Source organism: Tenrec ecaudatus, chromosome 1 (assembly GCF_050624435.1).
Source record: "Tenrec ecaudatus isolate mTenEca1 chromosome 1, mTenEca1.hap1, whole genome shotgun sequence".
Classification (NCBI taxonomy): domain Eukaryota; kingdom Metazoa; phylum Chordata; class Mammalia; order Afrosoricida; family Tenrecidae; genus Tenrec; species Tenrec ecaudatus.
The window spans coordinates 316,886,320-316,905,147 of NC_134530.1; the positions used below are offsets into that span (position 1 = coordinate 316,886,320).

Here is an 18,828-nt window from a genome sequence, read left to right on the forward strand (position 1 = left end):
CCCAATTCAAGAAGCCATGTTCTCTGCCCCAGACACCCACCTCCCCACAAAGCAACTGGACAAAGTGGCGCTGAGCCAGAACAAACGTTGCCTCCCAAGAACCCTTGCTATTTTTACCACCAGAGCCATGATAAAATCGCTTCATTGTGGAGCTCTGCATGGGTCAGTCAATGTCACTTCAGACTGCATACCAGTTTGGAGTGTGTGGCTCAAAGGCGAGGTGGGCAGCTGCTGATGGGAAGGTGGGCTGCCCAGTAGAACCCAAGCAAGGGCCCCGCAGGACAGAGACCCGCCCGTTGGCCCCTGTAAAGAACCCAGCCAAGCAAAGGCATGGAGCAGCTCTGCATGACCACATGGGGGCTCTTTGAGTTGAAGCAGAACACAACAAGGACACCAGGAGAGGCAGACATGGCGGGAGGTCACTTGAGAGGTTATGCTTGTGGTCACTGGGGTCAGACAGCGAAGGCTGTCATTGTGGTAGCTTCTTCAGGTCTCAGGGGAGCATTTGAACATCGTCTGGATGAACATCAATCACTCACCCTGAATCCTGACTAGACATCCCGCACCCAGAGGGACCTCTCAGTGTCAGCCTCCCCCGATGGGTGCAGCTGGACGTGAAACCAAAACTGGGTTTCCCAGTCCAAAGACCACAAAATGAGGTGAGGTCAGACTTTTCGCAGGACTTGCTAAGAAGGCTCTTTCAGTGTCTTTAATATTTCCACTGATGGTTTCACATTGCTTTCCGATCTCTTGCCGGCCTTGCAGACGACAGGAGTGGTCTGAATTCTGGCTACATGGTAGGAGAAGCTCCATAGCATTGGGCAGGCAGCGGGCTGGCAGATCACACACCTGTGGGATTCTGAGGGCTGTTGGTGTCGCTGTGTGATGAGCCCTGGGCTGCCGATCGCAGGGTCGATGGTTTAAAACCCACCGACTGCTCCGCAGGGAAAAAATGAGGCTCTCTGCTCCTGTAAAGAGCTGCAATTTCAGCAGCAGTACAGCTGCTGCTGTGTGTTGGAATTGACTTGACGGGCTTGGGCTTTTCCATAATACAAAACAATGTCACTGATAAATCTGAATTCTTACATGTTCATTTTAGAGCAGTTTCATATTAGTGTTAGGATCACTCTTTCAGTGAAAGCACACCCGGTGACATAGCGGGGTGTGAGTTAGGCTGCCAACCCCCAGGTCAGCAGTTTGATACCACCAGTCTCTACTTGGGAAAAAGATGAGGCTTTCTGCTCCATTCAGATGTACAGCCTTAGAGACCTGATGTTTGATATATAGTATAAATACATGGATATGCTGAATGAGTCAATTCACCAATAGTGTGACATGTGCTAAATGGCTGCTTTGAAATTTTTAAAAATCTTTATCTTATCACAAATATTTTCAAATAATTTTATGGCTATCTGTTTACAATGCTATTTATTTCCATGTTAGCGCTTTAATGTGCTTAATACCCAGAAAATATGAATCCATACAAAGATCCTACCTCCCACCTATCAGTTTGCGGTGCTGTGAGGCACAGCACTGGCCCTTATGAGGCTGATCGTTACGTCACTTCAAACGACAGCAGTGCCATCGATGGGTGGACAAGTTCAGCGGAGCTTCTAAACAAAAACAGACTAGGGAAAGAAACCTGGCAATCTACTTCTGAAATGTAGCCGTGGAAATCTTAGGAATCACCGCAGAGTGTTGTTATGGTCGGTGATAGTGCTGAGAGGTGAGCCCGGTAGGTGTAAAGGCACAACACGGCGGCCGTGACTCTGCACAACCCCAACTACCATAATGATGGCCACAGATCCCTCGCTCCCTCGTTGCTGTGAAGTCTGAGCCTGAAAATCTTAATGACAGGACAAAGCCTCATCTTCCTCCCAGGGGGTGCTGCTGGTTTTGAACTGCTGATCTTGTGATGACAGTCTAACATGTAACCAGCGCGAGTGTAGAAGATCCCCAAACATGACCTTTCCCATGGCCCTAGCAAGAATAGGCTTTAGCATCATGCATTGTTTATTATCTTTCTTCACCTTAGCCAATTTCATATTAAAGATAGGTTTTCTGTCAATGTACATTGCTGGTCAAATATTTGAATGCCTAATATTTGGAAGCATCCGCTTCAGATGAAGATTCAAAAATAGCATGCACTTTGCTTTCATGATGCAGTTGGGCTGCTAAATGCAAGGTTCAGAGTTCGTAACCACCGGTCACGCCTCCTCGGGGATAGATGGGCTTTCTACTCCCTTAGAGAGCTACCATCTAGGAAACTCACAGGGTCAGTTCTACCCTGTCCTATAAGGTTGTTATGAGGCAGCATCGACTCCATGGCCGTGAGTTTGCTTTGGCTGGTAACTTTAGGAGCTAAAATTGTTTTAAAGACAGTGTCCATAAAAGACTTTGAGTTAACAGCTTCAATCCTTTGTTTTCTTTCTTGAAGATACTAAAAACTTTTCTGGAAATTTTCTCAAGTCCAATTGTTCTTGGGCAAATCTGAAGCTCGAGCCCTCTTCAACACCTTCAAAAACTTTGAGGACTAAGGTCCATCGACCCAGGCCATGATATTTTCATTTGCCTCATAGGTGTGCAAAAATTGGATAGAGAATAAGGAAAAGCAAAGCATCCATGCATTGGCATTATGGCGCTGGCGAAGAACACTGAAAGTACCATGGACTGCCAAAAGAACTAACAAATCAGTCTTGAAAGAAATATAGTCAGCATGCTCCTTAGAGGCAGGCATGGCAAGACTTCCCCTTACGAACCTTGGACATGTTGTCTGGAGAGACAGCCCCGGGACTGGTAAAGGAGACTGGCAGCGAAAAAGAGGAAGGCCCTCACCAAGATGGACTGGCACAGGGGCGGCAACCATGGGCTCAAACGTGAGAACAATTGGGAGGCTGGCGCAGGGCCGGGCGGGTAACATTTCCTCCTGCTCTACAGGGAGTTGCTGTGACTGGGAACTTAGCAGATGGCACCTGACAACAACCCAATGTTGATCAGGATGCTTAAACACAGGCTGGACGATCCTGTTTTCCCTATTCGTTCTATTTTTTTACTTCCCCCAACTCATTTTATAGGGAATTAATACAGACACCATATCATTCCGCAGTTCAATCACATCAGGCAGTATTGAACACTCGCTACCACCATCGGTTTCAAAACATCCTTTTCCTTCTTGAACTCCTGGACATCAGCTCCCTTTAGGAGCCCTGGCGGTGCAGAGGTGACACGCTAACTGCAAGGTCAGTAGTTTGAAACTACCCGCCGCCTTGTGGGAGAAACACCAGGCTCTCCACTCGCGTACAGAGGTGCAGTCTCTCTCGAAAACTCACAGGCGCAGTTCATCCCTGTCGTGTTGCGTGGCTTTGAGAGGACTCCACAGCTGGCTCCATGGCATTGAGCTCGGTTTGGTGTTTGAGCACTTTCTTCCTGTTGGCAATTTCAAAATGTGTCAGACAGATGTGCTCTCCCTTCCTTTCAGAACCCCCAGGAATTTTGTTTTAACCCGGTAATATAGGGATGCATACATGTGTGTGTGTGTATAACTGTATATATGTGGTGGTGTGCATGCATGCACACACCTTCTAGACCTTGCATTTCCCTCCTTACCTGTGAGCAGTTGAAACTAGTGTTTTCCTGTTTACTATTTTAAAAGCGTATTTTGCAGATTCTTCTCACTGCTAAGCACCACGGGAAGAAAATCAAACACTATTCCTTTCTGATTCTTCTGCTCACCAGCAATGAGGCAGAGCGGAAAGGGAAATAGAGGCCAACTCAGGAATGTCTGATCTGCTCGCACCCTTAATGCCATGAGCTAGACATGCCCTCTCTCACGGGCGAGTCAGACTTGTCTGGCTTCCAAGAGGCCCGGGCACAGGCACGAAGACATCGCAACTGACATCTGCGGGCGCAGCGCCCGCCGGGGTGCACCTCAATCGCCCCAGCCTGCCAAAGACTGCTCGCTCATGCACCTGCTTCAACGGTGTGAGTTGAGCCTGTGGGTTTTCCTTGATTGATGTTGGTGTAACTGCTTCGTGCTCTCTGTGCGTGAAGGGAAGTGGGCGCTGCTCAAAGCAGATTGTGGTGCTTGGCACTTCCACTTGCTAGTACGCAAGGAATAGCCAGTTACCGAGGCGGGCGCATGTCTCTGCCGACTCCCCAGGCCCACACGGACAGACCGAAAAGGCGCTGGGCCTTAAAATAAAACAGCAACACGAAAGAACCCTTTGAAGACCAGGAAGCAAGCCAACGAAGGAAGCATCTGCCTCACTTTCAACAAACCCCTATGAGTCAATCTTTCTACCAAAGTCTCTCTCCCTTTCTCTCTCTTTCACACACACACACACACACACACACACACACACACACTACACACCAGAAGACCATGGATGTCACTAATTTCAGGCCATCTGAGAGATTTTAATTTTTCTTGACCATGGAAACTTGTTTCTTGCACAAACTATTACGGTCACCATGAAATCTTACCGACCCAGAAAAGGAAGGAAGGGACATTAGGAAAATCTAATGACTTTCAGCAAGGTCCAGTGGACCCTACCTAAGGAACAGGTTAGTACGAATCTGTAAATCATGTGGAAGGGCTTTTCAACGTTTCTAAATCCATTTCTTAGTTTCAAAACAATTTTAAGGCAGCCAAGGAGAAGACCCCATTTGGGCTCTCAGGGACATTTTCAGAAAAATGAGGCAGCCACTCATATCCCCACAGATAAACGGTCTCCTACAATTCCACACACTGGAGTCACCGCTCACATCCTTTGCCCTATGATTCTCCATCGCTCCCCCTCGTGGGGCTGTTTGAGGCAATCATCGCCATTTTCAGGAAAAGCTGATGGCAAGAAAAATCAAAAGAGAAAATACCTGTATTTTCTAGCAAATCCTATGCAAGCACTTCGCATATCACATGCCAAAGCACGTATGGTCCTTGGGCCACACCACATACTTAGTCCTACCACGGATCTGGTTGTTGCACTGTGCTGGCTTGTGTGCTGCTGTGATTCTGGAAACAAGGTCGCTGTTATGTCAAACGCCAAAGGGGTCCCCAAAGTGAACAGGTTTCGGCAGAACTGCCTGACTAAGACCGACTACAAAGGCGGAATGGGCTGTCCACTTCAGAAGACTAAGCCACAGGAAGTCCTGTGGATAGCAGGGACACAGTGTCAGTTACTGAAGGCTTGGTGAGCAGAAGCAGAAGTAGAGATAAGGTCAGATGATGAACCGCTCGCTTGGGTCGGAAGGCATGCAAAATATGATCTTAATAAAGTCTTCTCAGATTAGAGTTGATCACAAGGATGCGGATGGAGCAAAGCCTATGGGAGTACCGCCTTTGGGAACCTCATCTGCTAAATGGGGCATGACTCAAAATGAGAAGAAACAGCTGCAGGCGTCAATGAATAATCAGAACTTGGAATCTACCAAGTGTGAAGCTAGGGAAGTTGAAAGTCATTGAAAATGGAATGTATAAAGATTGATACCCTAGGTTTGGTGAGCAGAGATGGACCTGTATTGGCCTCTTTGGATCAGAAAATCAGACGGTTTACTATACAGGGACTAGCACAATCAAAGGAATGATATTGGATGCATTCTCAAAATGGATATTTCAAGATCTATTTTGAAGTCCAATGCTGTGATAGGATAATGTCTACACACATACAGGGGAATCGGATCAATACAGCTATTTCGCAAATTTATGCGCCAAACCCTAAAGCGAGCAATGAAGAGATGGACGAGTTCCACCAAACCCTTCAGTTTGAAATTGGTCAAACAGGCAAAGAAGAGGCATTGATAATCACTTGCGATTGGAATGCAAAAGTTGAAAGCATAGAGGAAAGAAGAGCAGTTAGAAAATATGGTCTTGGTGATAGAAACAAAGCTGGAGATCCACTACAAACAGAATTTTGCAAGGTCAATGGATTCTTCTTGGCAAATACCATCTTTCCAAAATAGAAGACAACTAACTCTACAAGTGGACCACTCCAGCTGGAATACAAAGAAATCGAACTAACTACACCTGTGGCAAGAGGCAACAGAGAAGCTCAGTATAAGCAGCCAAGATCAGGCGGCGAGTGTGGAACAGACCATTCATTGCTCATCTGTAAATCCAAGTTGAAGCTGAAGAAAATGAAACAAATCTAAGAGAGCCAGCATACAATCTTGAGTACATCCCACCCCCAAATCAGAGAACATTTCGCGAACAGATTTGATGCATTAAATTCAAAGGACAGAAGGTCTGCTAACCCGTGGGATGACATTATGAACATCATTCATGAAGGAAGCAAAAGGTCATTAAAAATACTGAAAGGAAAGAAAATGTCAACGTGAATGGTGATGAGACTGTGAACTTGCTCTAGATGATAGAATCGCGAAGGCAAATGGAAGAAATGATGAGGCCATAGAGATGAACAGAAAATTTCAAAGGGCAGCTTAAGAGGACAAAGTAAAATAGTATCGTAAAGCGTACAAGGACCTAGAGTTAGAAAACCAAAAAGGAAGAACACCTCCAGCCTATCTTAAACTGAAATGACTCGAGACAAAATTCAAGCCTCGAGTTGCAATGCTGAAAGAGTCCATGCGCCCTGGTTGAGTAGCGGTTATAAGCTGGCTTGTGATCTGCAAGTTCAATAGTACCAAACCAGCAGCCACTCCTCAGGAGAAAGACGAGATTTTGGCGGGGGTAAGGGTGGGTGAGGAAGGCGGGGGCTGCTTTCAACTCCCATCAAGAGTTACAGTCTAGTAAACTCACAGGGACAGTTCTATCCTATGTTATCAGACCACTATGAGTCGTCATCGTCTTGGAGGTTGTGAGTTTATTTTTTTGTTTCATGGGAAAAAATAAGGAACTATGTAGGACGCATCAAAAGAAGGTGGAAAAATACATAGAGCTGTTGTAACAAGAACTTCTTGACATTCTACCATTTCAGTAGTAGCATATGAGCAAGAACCAATGGTGCTGAAGGAAGTTCAGGCTACACTGAGAGCATTAGTCAAACACAAGACTCCAGGAATGTTTGGAATGCCAACCGATGTGTTTCAACACAGCAATGAAGCACTGGAAGAACTCACTGGTCTGTTCCAGAAAATTTGGAAGACAACCACTTGGCCAACTGAGTGGAAGATTTCCCTCTCTGTGCCCATTAAAAAAGAAAGGTGACAAAACAGGATGAGCAAATGATAGAAATATGTCATTGATAGATATCAAATGCAAATAAAATTTGCTAAAGATTGTTCAACAATCATTGCAGTAGTGCTTTGACAGGGAGCTGCCAGAGGTGCAGGCTGAATACAAAAGAGCTCGTGGAACAAATGATAGTAATTGCTGATGTCAGAGACTAAAAACAAAGGTCATCAGAAAGATGTTTACTTGTGTTTCATTGACTATGCAAAGGCCTACGACTGCGTAGCTAGTAGTAAATTTTGGACAGTCTTGAAAAGAACGGTAGTGCTAGAACTTAATTAACTGTACGCATGTGAGAATCTGCACATGGACCAAGAGGCACTTGTTTGAACAGAACGGGAAGTCCTGCATTATTTAAAGTCAGGAAATTGTGTCTCACGGTTGCATCATCTTACCATACTGATTCAATCTGTATGCTGAGCAAATAATCAGCGAGGCTGGATTAGATGAAGATGAATGCTGCGTCAGGATCGGAGGGAAGGAGGCTTATTGATAACCTCTGTTACGCAGGTGACACAACCTTGCTTGCTGAAAGGAGGATCTGAGGCACTTACTGAGAAAGAACAAGGACTGCTGCCTTCTGTATGGATTGTAATTCCATTAAAATAAAAGCAAAAGTCCTCACCACTGGATCAATAGCTAACACCATGATACAGGGTGGAAAGACTGAAGTTGTCAAGTATTTCATCTTGTGTTGATCCTCCATTAGTGCTCACGGAACCAGCATTTGAGAGATCAAAGGATGCATTGCATTGGGTAAATATATGGCATCTGACTCTAGGATATTGAAAAGCAAGAATTTTACTTTGCGGACGATGGTGGGCCTGACCCAAGTCACGGCCTTTTCACTTGCCTCACACGCATGGGAAAGTTGGACCCTGAATAAGAAAAACTGAAAAAAATAGATGCCTTTGAACTATAGTGCTGACGAAGAGGAGCGCACGTATCACGGACTGCCAAAAGAACAGACAAATGCCTCGTAAAGAAGGTCAGCCAGAAAGCTTCCTAGCGGCAACCATGGCAAGATCCATGGGACATCAGCATACATCCTTGGGACACGTGATCAGGAGAGACCTGTCCCTGGAGAAGGGTATCGTGCTTGATAAAGTGGATGGGGCAGTCAAAAAGAGCAAGGGCCTCGACAAGGTGGATTGACACAGTGGCTGCAGCAGCGAGCTCAAACAGCTCAACTGTGAGGATGGTGCACAACGGGGCGGTGACTTGTTCTGGAGCGTATGGGGTCACGACGAGATGGAGCAATGTAGAGCACCTAACAAGGACAGCAACGACACACTTAGTCAGCGAGGGGACCTGGAGATGTTCTCCCAAAACAACATTGTAATCAGGTTTTAGGTTGAACCCTATGAGCCTGTCATCTTGGGCCGGCTGAAAAATACTATTTCATTGGACTAAGCATTTGCTTAGATTCTCCGTTGTCACAATACTACTTTGCGTGATTTGGAATTTTACCAAAAGTCGAGAGCAGAGAACCTGATTTTCTTCATCCGTTCCTTGCAGCCAGCCCCTGCCCTCTTTCCTCATGGAAGGTGCTGGCTGAAGGCAGCAGGGTCAGGACGCAGTGAAGGAAGAGTGGCGGGCCCAGGTCCCTAGACCCAGACCTGGAACTGGGTCCCACTTCAAAGAACACAGACGATTTTGAAGCAGCAACCCAAATGGGAGACTTAGGAACCGTGGCATGCACTAGTAGCTTTGGAGGCCACAAGCCTTTTTTTAGAGCTCTGGCTAAATGGGGTTCTAAAAATACTGCTTTCCTTTTCTCCCCAATCTTCTGTCGGGGGCCTTCTCCTCTTCGGATGATTCTTACTCATCCGAAGAAGATGTGAGAAAACAGCTGAACACATAACTGGGGATATAAAAATACCTGGGTTGATTTTGAAACCCTTAAAAGGAGAGAATCCGAAATCACTTTTACTTTTAATATTCACTCCCCCCCACCCCCACCACCCACACCCCATGGGTCCCAGAGCTGTCTTAACAGTCTCTAGCCGCAGTGCCTCGGTCCTCACAGAAGCATCTCAACAGAGCAGACAGCCGTCTCCCAGTCCCCTCCCGTAAGGAGAAGAAGCAGGACTACACTATGGTCCCCTGCCATTTCGAGACAGGCATATGTATTGAAGAGCAATGCCCACATCGAAAGGAAATCGATCTTTACAGGAAGTAGAAAAATAGGCGGAAAGACCTGCGTTTCTTAAACATGTATGTAAGAACCAGGAAGCCCCTGCCCCCACCTGGTGTGGCTGCCAAAATAGGCTGGCCCCTCCTGACAGATGCCAAAGGTCAGGCATCAGAGAGAGAAAAGATGCCGGTGGAGGAGAATACTGTAGGGTAAAAAAAATCCTTGGAAACTAAAAAATAAATTCTATGTGTATACATCTCGGACCAGCTTCAGACTTCAACCCAGCATTCCAAGCTTCATAACAATTACATTTAATTCCCACCAAGAGAAAGATGTATCAGCTTGTCTCATGTTCCATTAACTCTCCCTTCAGGAAGATCTGAGCCTTGTCTGGGTTATCTTCACCCTGACATTGGATATAATTGGGTCAAGTTGTAAACAGAAACTTTGACAATTTAGATCCAGAGTTACACAGACATGATCCCATCAAAAGAAAATTCACAGTCTATCTCATATGAACTAAAGGATAACATTATCTTTCATCAAATAATGCCACTCTGAAGAGATCATTCTCCACCGAAGTGCTCCCTTGGAAACATTCGGGATCTCATTTTGCCAAACAAAACAAAAATTCCGCAGACCCAGGCACAAAGTTTTTTCAATTGTCCTGAGTAACAGAAGTGTTTATCTAATTTAGTAAGGAGGTCACCGTGAATCTGCAGAGTTTGTAATAATTTGCCAGCATTAGATGTTATTGCTGCCGGGTGCTACTGAGTGGTTTCAGATGCACAGAGACTCTATGGGCCACAGAACCCCTGTCCTGCCCCATCCTCACAATTGTTGATAACTTTGAGCTCATGGTTGCAGCCACTGTGTCATGTGGTCTTACTGAAGGTCTTCCTCTTTTTCGCTGACCCTCTACTTGGCCAAGCATGATGTCCTTTTCCAGGGACTGGTCTTTCTGGGCAACATGTCCGAGACGAGGTCTTGACACCCTCGCTTCTGCGGAGCACTCTGGCTGTACTTCTTCCAAGACAAAATTGCTGGTTTTTCTGGAAGATCATGGTACCTTCAGTCTTCTTCATCAGCACCTTGATTCTTCCGCAAGCTTCCTTACGTTCAACTTTGACATGCAGAGGAGACAATGAAGATAGCATGACCCGAGTTGTCATCCAAGTGACAGCCTGCCCTTCAGCACTTCAGAGAGAGCTCTGCAGCCATTTGCCCAAGGCAATGCATGCTTGATTCCTGGGCTGCTGCTTCCAAGGGTGTTGATTGTAGATCCAAAGTAAAATGAAATCCTCCACAACTTAAAGCTCTTCTCCGTTTATCATGCTCTTGCTTATTGGTCCGCTTGTGAGGATGCCGGTTTTCTTGATAATGAACTATAATTACTGTGGGGGTTGATACCTAGCAATTCAAACTGACAAAAGCTTTTGGAAACCAAATTTTTGGACTCTATGATGCCATTGTGAGGGATAATGCCATGGTGTCACCACCATGGTAAAAGATGTTACCCATTAAAGGTGATGCACCCATTCCTTCACGTAAAGTTTCAGTTTTATAATGACGGAGCTTGAAAAAACTGAGCTTGCAAAAGATTTGATGAGCTATCATTTTGCATTTGGAGAAAAGGCAGCATCAATTACATAAATAGGCTGGGGGTTTTCTGCAACTTGTTCAGCATCCCAGGGGTGACTGTGCAGCAGTCACTTTGGTTTCAGAGACGTGGCCATGCTTCCGGCAGCTTTTCTCTTGTTTCCACACAGAGCCCTGCTCCGTGCACCCACAGCGCCATGCTCTGGGCACCCACAGCGCCATGCTCTGGGTACCCACAGCGCCGTGCTCCAGGCAGCAGCTCTCTCGCACTCGCTTGCTTTCTTTTTAATTGTGTATTGGTGGACATTTACAGGGCATGCTGGTTTTCCATTCAACAACTCATCCATATTTGACTCCCCTCTGCACAGTGTAATGTCCCTGATCCTACTAGGATGGAGCAATTCTTAAAAGAACTGTCCAGTGCTGTCTTTAATACCTTCTTACGAGCTGGTGACGTCATTCTACAGACTTTCCTGAGCACATACAGAAAATAGTAATTACAGGATGACTACGGCTTAGAAAATTAGAGTTGCTCAATGCCTCTGAATTTCACTGATGGCGACCTGGTAGTAAAGGTGCCCCCTTCCTTACCATTCATGGCGGGGGTAGGCCTGGCATGCTGCACATGGATAGCTTGAGAATACATAACATTTTAACTATTTTCACTTTCTAAATTCTATAATCAACCGTGAGATGTTTTGTAATTCGGGGGCGGGGGGAGATCATAACAGTTAAACAAGAAAGAAACTCTCCTGTGTACGCACATAATGTTCATCTGGTTTAGAAACCATGGGCTTACTGTGTCTCATCCTTTGTAGCAATCATATGAGGGGCAAATTATATTCTCATGTCACGTTGAAGGAAACAGAAAGGTGCATCGCTTGTCCGCATTGGCAAAGTTGGTGGTGGAGCTAAGATTCACAGCTGGTTTCTGACCCCGCGTTTCTGTCTGTTGTCTTTTGAATGTGTCCTGCCTCGCCCAGAAGGTGGGGTACCTGGGACACACGTGAGGTCAGGACTCCGGGGAAGTGTAGAGAAAGCGCCCCGCTTCGTGTGAGAAGTGCGGGTTATTTGTTCCTCGATGGCAGCGCAGATTTATCAAAGGGAGGTTGCAGTTCAGTAACCAGATTCGTGTATCAAGCACTGCGTTGATGGCTTTTCGACACACACCCTCCTTATAAAGTATCGAGTCCTTCGAAAAGTTGCACAAAGTCCTCGAATGGGCAGCACATACCTCGTATGGGTATGTAGTGTTTAATGTTTGGATGCAGCTCCATGGGCTTCCAGTTGATGATCCCTGCCCTGCAGACTCCCATTCACGAATCCACCAGGAAACCCCACTGGAATCCAGAAGTTCCAGCAGAGTTTTTGCCAGGGAAAGTCAAAAGGCTTCAGCACAGAAATCATGGAAAACTTTGTAAGACAAGAATATTGAAATTTAAGACAACTGTTTCTCCACATACAGTCCATCTTGGTGGATACACTTCTGAGGGCCACGATCCGATCTTTCTAGATGAATTCTGCACTCTGGTTTGCAGCACGTCCAAATGTCAGTGTTGGCCACCTGGGGGCAAGGGGAGGTGGTGGGCTCAAATGGTGTTCCTTTCCAATAGTTTTTTTAGTTCTAGTAACAAAAAGCAAACCTAGGGGCTATGGGGTGGGCAGGAGAAGGTTTCGTAGGGAAATTCTCACAGGCCAGCAGAAATACTCCCTCAGTAAAACTTTCCTGCCCTTTTTCTCACTCGGGGTGCTGTTCAACTTAATGAGCACCTTTTCTTCCTGAGGCTCTGCGTTTTCCCCGTGTCTGTCCAATGAATCTATCAAGAGAACCCCTTTTAGAAGCCCAAGAGGTCACCCTAACCTTTGGAGCTAACCTCTCTGCCTTGAATTTAAATGGTCAGAGAGATTCCGTGTTCCAGTTGGCTCTTTCTAGAAAGCACACAACAAGACAAGCAGAGTGCTGGGAGAATGTGTCCACAACTGTCCACTGACCTCAGAGACGTGTCTAACACTAGGCTTACATGCTGTGTTATGTGGGCACGTTTTAACTTCCTCAATGAAAATTACAGAAACTGTAATTTATCTCTGATAATTTAGGTAGGATTTTATCCATTTAACAAGAAATATAGATGTCCAAATTCATTTTCTTGTAAATTTTCTAATCTCCACATTCTCTGTGGTACACCTATCTCTACGGATACACATCAATTTGATGTGAATGTAAATTGAGTATTAAGACCAATGAATCAGTTCCATTCATGAAAGCATTACTTCGGTCATAAATCTAAGCATAGTCAAAAAGTTCTAATGCCGTAGATTGTCATATTGACCGACCCAAGAGACCCTTACAATACATCGAACCCAATAATATCTCAAATGGTGTCTACGTAATGTTAAATGTTATAAATTTTATATAAATAGGTAGTATCATAGAGTTTCACTTTTAAGTTAGTAGCGTCTGTTGTTTTTTTAAATAAAATAATGTTAAGGAAATGATGTGTGGTTTCATTAATATTCAATTTGATGCATATCTATAAAGACAGGTATATTGGAAATGCCCCTAAACCTAGTGGGAAGTGTGTTCTTTTTGGAATAGGGCTCTATTTGGAGCCCTGGTAACAAGATTGCTGACTTACTTGCCTACACTTCAAGGGTTGAAATCCTCCTTAAAACTACAAAGAGTTTCAAAGGATTGAGGAGAAGCCCATGTTGAACCAATTAAAAGAAAGGCAAAAAAAAAGAATCCTTTCTTATCGCATGTTCAGTACCTACAAATAACCACACAATTCCCTCACAAATACTAAACTGCCGCACCAGCAGTGTTCAGTGAGCCCATGCTCTGTCTGATACACACACACACACAAACCACCTCAAAACCCACAAAGTGACAATGTATAAAAGGTGGGTCGGGAATGAGAGAAGCAAGTATCAGAACCACTGTCCCCATCACCTGTTCTTTGCCTCTTTCCTGGCACACTTGATGACTTGGCAGTTCCGTAACTCTTCTGAGAGAAGTCAAGACTCGCCACGCCAGCCCCGGTTGCTCAATGCTCAGCCCAGTCTGCTCCACCCACTTGGGCTCTATTATAACAATAAGGTACCTGCAGTCACCTTCATTTCCTGCAGAGAGCCTTAACTGCCCCTAGAGAGATACAGCCGAGCCTTCTCTGCCCCTAGAGAGATATAGCCTTCAAGCACGAGCAAGTCCAAGGCGTAGTCGACAGAAATCCCTGGGTAATGTGGCTCAGGAAAGGTATGACAATGGCAGGGGAGCGCCTGGCAGTTTCCACAGCTGGAGAAAAGGGAAGAAACAAGGATTTCGTTTGACGCCACATCGCGATGGTGAGGTGGCTCTATTTGTCTTATAGCGCAGAGACTCTCCCGCAGGGAGAAGTCAATGTGAAAGGAAAGAGAGGACAGAAGGAATGGGTTACTGTCGCACCCAGGGAGAATGCCGTATTCCAGACCATTCCCCGTACTCTCAAAGATGGCGGATTCAGTGAAACATGTCTTTAAATCACACATCTGACCTCTCATTCATAAAGCTTCAGAATTACATTATCGGGGAAGATGTAATTCTTCATGCAAATCAAGCACTCGGTTATTAAAGTTTCATGTTCCCCAACCACTCCTTCTCCCCCCACCGCTGCTCCCCGCCCTCAAAGACCGGTACTAGAGACTTTCCCAAGGGAATGTTATGTGGCTCAGTGACAGAATCCTGGTTTCCCGTGCAGGAGACCCGGGTTTAATTCCTAGCCAGGGTGAAATCACCACTGCCATCCCCATCTGTCAGTAGAGGCTTGTGTGTTGTTACAGGGTTCAGCAGAGCTTCCAGACCAAGATGGATTAGGAACAAAAAAATCCTGATGATAAACTTCTGAAAACTAGCCAATGAAATTACAGTGGGTCCCAGGCCCGTGGGCCCAGGTCATGGGGTTGGCATTTAGTGTCCCTGTGCCCGAGGTCCCAGGAGTCTAGGTGAACTCAGCAGCCAACAACGAATCCACCGGAGCCCTCCAGGATCACAGTGTGCTCTTGATCAAATGCTCTCCATGTTGTCCTCAGAGTATCAATATGCCTCACTAAACTCACTCTCCCTCGAGGGGATGCTGACTCAGAGGGAGCCTATGGGGCAGCAGAGAACTGCCCCTGTGAGATTCTGAGACTGTAACTCTGCGTGAGGAGAAAGCCTGTCTTTCTCCTGAGGAGCAGCTGTTGGTTTTGAACTGCAGACCTTGGTTAGCAGCCCAACATGTAGCCACTATGATACCAGGGATCCATCACAATCAATGCCTTGTTCTGATTAAATTATAATGGTATTAATAGAGACCGGATTCTAGGGAATAATGACCAGATGATTTGTGACTAAATGGGGATACAGGTAGAGCCCATATAATCAGGAATCATGTTTACTGTGACCATGTATTTAGAACCATGACATACGAGTCAGAAACATCAGATCCCTAGTCTACCCAACAGACAACTAACCCACTGCCATCCAGTTGAGTGTGACTCTTAGCGACTTTATATGGCAGGGCAGAGCTACCCTTGTGGGTTAGTAAAGCATGATGGTCACAGAAAGCCTCCACTCTCTCCTTGGGAGTGACTAGTGGGTTCGAACTGCTGATCTAGCATAACCAGCTAGGCCACCAGGGCCCTTTCTAGATTCCACACTTCCCTTTAATTTCACTGGGACTGTGAACATTTGCTTAAGCTGCAATTTCCTTCTTTAAATCTCTCTCCTCCACAGCAGTGGTTTCAACTGAGGGCAATTTTTAAGGCTACATTTTGAGTTGTCACAGCTTTTAGGGGTTGCTGGGTACGCCTCAACTGTAATCTACTGGAGAAAGAAAAGAGGTGCTTCTAAACACCCACAGTATACACTGCAGGGTCCCAAAGAAAGGCTTAATTTGGCTTAAAATATTAGTAATGACCAAGTGCAGAGACATGCCCAAGAGTTTTCCCAGAATTGAACTCTACCATTTTAATATTCAGTGGTGGATTGGGGTTTTTTGGTTGGTTTTTTTTTTTTTGAGTCGTTGAGAAAAGGGACTTTCTAAATGACATCTGCTATCATTAAAATAACTTCTCTCCTCATAGTAATAACATTTAACATAAACAGAAAGGAAGTTTAAGGGTCAGAAATTTAAAACCAATTTAGATTCACAGTGGAACCTCAGTACGTCCTATTATGGCACTGAACTTCGCATAAGACTCCAAGCAGTGATGTAATTTCTAAAATGTCAAGAAATACCATATTTGAATTAAATTCATCCAGAAGGATAGTGTGAAATATGGGCACAGCAATGCCAGCAAGGTCTGCATTTACCCAGAGGAAAACCAGCCTTGGCCAGCATCATGGAGCAACACACACACACACACACACACACACACACACACACACACACACTCAAACCAGAAGAAGAGTGTTATATTAAAATTCTTCTATTGGCTTCCCACATAAGATGCTCCCTTGAGAAAATAAAACAGAAGTTGAAATTTAAACCTTTAAAAAATATTTTAAATTCATTTTATTGGGGTCTCATACAACTCTTATCACAACCCATATTTAACCCTTTTCCAGAAAGGAAAGAGTCAACTCCCTTGGCCATTCCTGCAGACCCATCACCAGCTCTGATGTCCTCATCTGCCCATGGCCCAAGTGCTCAGTCAAGTCATCCTAAATTTACAGGGCTTGATACAAAATAATTTTCTGTGAGGTAATTTAGTGTAAGCTCAGGTCATGTCCCAAGCGTGCCAAGTCTAGAGAGATGCCAAGCAGCCTTTCCTGTTGCTTGAGCCTTCCGACGGATGCTGCTGCTCACCTGGCTGGAGCTCATCCTCCCGCGGATTCTCACTCATTTCCTGTGGGATTTCAGCGTGTGTGGTGGGCTACAGGATGGTCCGCCAGGCTCAGGCTCCTTGGCTCTTGCTGGATTCCACTTGGCAGTCACACTTGGACTCAAGAGCTCTTGGGAAGGAAAAAAGAGCAGAGGAGGTACAGACTTGAACAGGGATTCAGCTCTGACCACGCAAGCCCATGGAGAACATGTTCTGCCTTGTCAAGATGGGAAAACAGGCTTTTGAAGCTGAGCCCAGGCCTCCCCAAGCCGACCATGCACTGGCTGTTGTTCCAGTTCAGTCTCCCACTCTACTAACTAGGGACAGGATGACACTGGAGATTTTCTACATGCCTGCTGAACACAAGGGACAGAGAGCAGAGAAAATGGAGTGAGGAAAGACAGGGTACATGCCTTTGAATATATATATATATATATTCAAAGCAGATTTTCATTTGAACAGATTACCTTGTTTAGTTACTCCTGTTACATGACTAGGATAGGGAATATGAATGCAGTAATTTAAATTTATAAAATTTGTACCAAGCCCAAAACAAATCCACTGCCATTGAGTCGATGCTGACACACAGTAACTCCATAGGACCGGGTAGAGCTGTCCCTGTGGGTGTCTGAGACTGTGAATCCTTCCTGGAGTAGAAAGCCTCCGCTTTCTCCCTTAGAGGGTCTGCTGGTTTAGAAGTGCTGACCATGTGGTCAACAGTCCAATACGTAACCCTGGTGCTGCCCGGGCTCCCGGTAACATTGCATAATATAAGTGAATTACATTGATCTAGGTTCCTTACAATCCTAGCCGCTTTCCAGGTCTAACCCCCAAAGCCGGAAACCATGGTCGGCAGGATTTCTCATCAGGGGAAGAGGGGCCACAATAGGTTATTAATGTTCAGTTTTACGAAAGAGAAAAGTTGGCTGGGAGGGAGGGAGTACACGATGTTTATTATCACCCCGTCAATTAAAGGAACCTGTACTAGCTGATACGCTCATACTGTCTGGGATACATTTAAACAGCCAACACCTTGTCCAGGTAAGTCTGTAGATGAAAACCATGCAAAGGAATAGTAGCAATGGATACTAAAAATATTTTCACGTCTGGACAGAATGTTAGAAATTACTAACGCTACCACTGAAGTTGTATCGAACAGAAATCTCATCCTAAAGACATTATGTCTAAATAGGTCTTACCACAGCCTGCATCCATGGGTCAAAGGATGAAAGGGTGAGAAAGAGGACACAGATGAAGGAAAAAGAAGACTCACAGGAGCCATCCCTACCACCTGACAGTTCATTTTGTGAATGACAGATCACGTACCTCCGCTTTGTTCTAACTAAATTCCCGCGTGGGCCCTACCGTCTTTGTTCAGTCGAATGACCCATACTATAAAAGTTTAATCCACAACATCAGCAAGCTGTGGGTGTTACTGCAATGCCTAGGATACTGTACTCTCTGTTCACGTTTATTTTCTTTCTGGGATAAATAGAAATTCAATCAGAGCACTATGTCCCTCAATTGGCTTGGTGACTATGGTAAGCGTGTGAATGGTGTACCAGAAAAGAGGGAGAAAGAGAAGAGAGGAGACAAGAGATGAGAGAGTTAGTTTAGTGGGCATTGGAAGCACTAAACTCTTGTTTTATATAATCACATTTGGAACACCTGTCTGGTTTGCTAAGCAAATCTAGCAAGAATAAACTTGCTTACGTGCAGTAAGCACTGCCAAGGGAGACACATCTAGGGGGTACCCATTTTTAGTTTACAGTGCCACTTCACACCCACTAGGACGGCTGCTACCACCAAAGTGGAAATCAACACGTGCCGGTGAGGAGTGGAGACACTGGAATGAATCCTCTCGCTTCGCTGGGGTGAACGCACACTGGTGCTGTGGAAAATCCTCGGGTGGCACCTCCAGCAGCTAAACATCGAATTACTATGTGACTCAGCGATTCCACTTTGGAGCGCCGAGCCAAGAGGACTGAAAGCAGGACTCAGATGCTGTGTAGGAAGGCTCATCCCAGCGCTATTCCTAACAGCCCAGACGGAAACAAGCACGTGT

General features: G+C 45.5%; 1 long non-coding RNA gene across 12 annotated transcripts in view; it reads right to left on the reverse strand.

The window, feature by feature from the left end:
• The window catches only part of LOC142428465 (uncharacterized), a 460,410-nt gene that overhangs the window by 22,914 nt on the left and 418,668 nt on the right, over positions 1–18,828 (reverse strand). For 8 of the 12 annotated variants that reach the window (XR_012780395.1, XR_012780394.1, XR_012780387.1 and 5 more), the window contains one exon: positions 16,748–16,893. The exons of 3 other annotated variants lie outside the window; for them this stretch is intronic. This is a non-coding gene — a long non-coding RNA (uncharacterized LOC142428465). Of the gene's footprint in view, positions 1–3,329; positions 3,427–16,747; positions 16,894–18,828 lie in introns of all 12 variants that reach the window. One more of the 12 variants, XR_012780372.1, reaches the window with a different exon arrangement.